Source organism: Micropterus dolomieu, linkage group LG09 (genome assembly GCF_021292245.1).
Source record: "Micropterus dolomieu isolate WLL.071019.BEF.003 ecotype Adirondacks linkage group LG09, ASM2129224v1, whole genome shotgun sequence".
NCBI classification, from domain to species: domain Eukaryota; kingdom Metazoa; phylum Chordata; class Actinopteri; order Centrarchiformes; family Centrarchidae; genus Micropterus; species Micropterus dolomieu.
The window spans coordinates 1,242,458-1,246,324 of NC_060158.1; the positions used below are offsets into that span (position 1 = coordinate 1,242,458).

Consider the following 3,867-nt stretch of genomic DNA (forward strand, 5'->3'; position numbering starts at 1 on the left):
ATGATTCAGAACGTGCAGGTTCTGACCCAAAAACACAACCCAGAGCAAAGAAAATATAAAACTTCAGCTTTACTCTTTGGCACAAAACACACACGTCAGTGTAAAAACGTTTCTTTGTTAAGTGTTCACACCCCTGAACTCTCAGCCGTGGCCTTGGTGTTTAAGATTTTAATGAAAACAAGTGACATAAATAGACGTTACTTATTAACTGTGTTCCCGTCAAGCTCCATCGATTGGTAATCTGTAAAAATCAGCTAATGCAGAACAGGTTTAACTTTGATACTACAGGCGTATATCACATTCCCTTTCAGCTCATGGTTTACCATTTACAATATGTAGTAGAGTAAAAGTATGAACTTTACTACTGTGCTGTAGAATGTGGAAAGCAAACCTCAGGAACACATTTTTTCAGATCGACAGACGCACAAAATGTTGAATTAGAGAGTGCACTGAGTTACAGAGGCTGGACATGTCGTGGCATCAGCTCTATATTGTTTCCTCCATCCTTCACTAAAGATCATAAGGAACCAACAACAACAACAACTCCTCCACCTCTAACAAGACAAACCACATCTGAACCTCTTCCAGCAGCAACAACTGCACCATCCACACCTCTAGTAAACACAGATATGACGACATTAAAGAAAAAAAGTTTCACCAAACAACCCAAAACCATGAGAAGAAGATGACGTAACTCCCTTTACAATAATCAGCGCTGTAGCTTTATATGCATTGATTCATAATTCAGCTAACAACAGCTCTATATTGTTTCCTCCGTCCTTCACTAAAGGTCATAACGAACCAACAATAACAACAACAACAACTCCAGCAATGGCTTCAACAACCCCTCCACCTCCAGCAACGAATTCATCACCACCACCACCAGAGACCTCAACAACTCCTTCACCTCTAACAAGACAAACCACATCTGAACCTCTTCCAGCAGCTCCTTCTCTGTGGCCGTCTGTTCGTATGGGGATTGGGATACTCTACTTAATCATCATGACCAGCATCACTGTCACTACCTGGAGAAAAGGTGAATACAGTTTGACCTGCAGGTGGTTTTGTGCATCTGAAATCTGAAATTTATGTTGCTGTAGCACCACCTTCAGGTGAAACAAGTTTATTTATGTGCAAGTCATAATATGGCTTCAACTGCACAATGCATTCAAGACTTACAACGAGTAAATGTCACATAGGCCACTCAAAAATTAGGTAATAATGATACAGTTTATTTCATCAAGTATTATATGTATCAGGTGTCATTATAACTGAAAAGTTGTTTTTTGAGACATTCTGCTAACAAACAAATAAACAAACAGTTGCAAGTCATGGATGAACATGACAAATAATTACCATAAACATGTTGTTTTAAATGCTGACACTGAAAAGTTAGAAAATATCGTCCATCATCTCCATGTTTATCTTCTCTCTCTTGCAGCTCAACAGAAACTGAAGCGACACACAGCGGCAACAAAAAATGATCTGTGATCCTTATAAAAATAAACACAAACATTTTCAACACTGTTACTAGTCTATAAGTGACACAGACCGTTTCAGGTACTTTGTCTTGTGGTCCAACACATGACCACACATCCTCATGTGACAGTCACAGGTCACTATATCTCACGCACAGTGTTGGGGAGTAATTAGTAAGATGTGATTTAGTCAAACTGTAATCTTTCACAGTTACTGGGAAAAATGTGTTATAAAATTATAGTTACTTCTGAAAGGGTTCATAATTACATTTGGGGTCACATCTGAAAGATTTCTGTAAAAAGCCCGGCTATATGTTGAATAACACTCATTTTGTTGCTTTGCATATTTTTCATGTGCACAGTGTCTTCCTATACCATTTCCAGCCACAGCCATTTAATAAAGTTTGATGCTGTTCTGATGCTTTTGATCATTTAAACGGATACTATGCGATTCTGCAGAGATGGTTGATAAACAAACTCATGAGCGCGCATTGCCATGGTAACCAGTCCCACTCTGCTGAAATATAGCAGAATCCACAGCGTCTGCTGTCAGAGAGCATTATTAATTATTTAAATAACAGGAACCGTCAGTGTTAATTAACCACAGAAAACCAAACAAATGTGAGAATGTCCGGTTTACACATCCTTTTCTCAGCTCAGAATAAAACCGTGTTTGTCCGTCACTTCAGTGTGTTGAAGGATGAGGATGAAGATCTGCAGCTGCCTGTTAGTCTTTGTTCTGGGCTGCAATCTCAGCACAGGTAAGCTTTTTTTTGTCAACTGGTATGAACTAGTTATTTAATGACATAAACACTACCTGTTTCCCAGCAGTCAAGCTGCACTGCTGATACAATAATTTTATAATTTTAACATTAACACAGGTTAATGTCAACAGCTTTACACTTTCAGAAAACTTTTCTTCTGGGGTGAAATTTTTATTTTTATATTCCGGACAGAGGGCTGAAACATAGAGAAAAAGATCCATTTACAAGTTAAACCAGCTTAGTGTGGACATACTCTAAAAATATTTATTTAGATTTATGAAGCAGCTTCATAAGTGAACTATAGACTATGTTACATACAGTTTTAGAAATACTAATATTCTTAACATTCAAAAATATTTATTGAAAATGTTTGGTTTTTTTTTACAGAAAGCAGATAAGTCACTTCACATCAGCAGAGCTGCCGTCTCAGACGCTGGAACATACTTCTGTAATAATGAAGCAGCTGTGGAGCTGACGGTGCTCACAGGTAACATCAAACTTTAATGAAGTTTTTCTACTTTCTGTTTTCTCTCTGGGTTTCAAAATAATTTCTTCACTGTAAATGTTGCATGTACTGTATAAAGAAAAGCATGAAGAACAAGCTTAATTGAAACCTTTTAGGTCAGTGATAAAGCTTTATAGAGCAGCAGAGACCTGGGGAAGTGGCTATGTGGCTAAAAGGAGTGACAGAGGCACATTGTGGGAGTTGTGTGGTGGCTTCATATGTTTCAGTAAGGACGGTCATCTTATGTAAATAATGTTTATTCAACGTTTATGGTTTTTAGGTCCTTTAACAGTATTTTTCATGTACTTCAGAGACTGCAGCTAAACTTGGAGCACGCACAGCCAGACTTGTACTTTTTCATGGCAGCTGGGTTTTTCATTGTTGAAGGAAACCTCAGGTTTCAGTTTCTAATAGTGAGTTTTGTATTGGAACAGATTTGTCCTCAGGAACAAGTTTCAGCCCGACAGAGTAATGAAATGAATTACAGATTGCATTGAGTTACAGAGGCAAGACAGGAAGTGATGTCATGACTTCAGCTCTCTATTGTTTCCTAACATCGTTCACTAAAGTTCCTAAGGCACCAACACGACCTTCACTTCCAACAGCAAGACAAACCACATCTGAACCTCTTCCAGCAACAACAACTGCACCATCCACACCTCTAGTAAACACAGGTATGACGACATTAAAGAAAAAAAGTTTCACCAAACAACCCAAAACCATGAGAAGAAGATGACGTAACTCCCTTTACAATATTCAACGCTGTAGCTTTATAAGCATTGATTCATAATTCAGCTAACAAGGTCTTTCTGAAATGTCTGATCATTACAGGAACATCTACAGTTTCCACCACTCAGCCAGCGATGTGCGATCAACCTTCGGAGTGTGAGTGAGATCATATTTAATCTAATTAGTCTCTAAATATAACTTACTGTAGCTTCCACTTAATGAGCAAAGGATTGAGAATCTTTCTGAAGATAGTTTGGTTCAACATTTGATGTCGCTGACTGAAGAGTCCTGAAATCCGAACACAATCAGTCACTAGCTCCACATTTTGACCACTTACAATTCATTTTTATCTGTCCTTATGATACAAAATACTGTGACAGGGTCAGCGTGG

The 3,867-nt window shown here is 38.2% G+C and overlaps 2 long non-coding RNA genes across 2 annotated transcripts in view; both read left to right on the forward strand.

Moving 5' to 3' along the window:
* The first annotated feature begins 845 nt into the window (after nt 1-845).
* On the forward strand, nt 846-1,527 carry LOC123976179. Its single transcript, XR_006826275.1, has 2 exons — nt 846-1,036; nt 1,442-1,527. It is a non-coding gene; the product is annotated as an uncharacterized LOC123976179 (long non-coding RNA).
* Nucleotides 1,528-2,069: 542 nt separating this feature from the next.
* LOC123976181 overlaps nt 2,070-3,867 on the forward strand; it is a 3,736-nt gene continuing 1,938 nt past the window's right edge. Inside the window, exons 1-4 of the long non-coding RNA XR_006826277.1 lie at nt 2,070-2,239; nt 2,630-2,729; nt 3,317-3,421; nt 3,579-3,632. This is a non-coding gene — a long non-coding RNA (uncharacterized LOC123976181). The remainder of the gene's footprint in view (nt 2,240-2,629; nt 2,730-3,316; nt 3,422-3,578; nt 3,633-3,867) is intronic.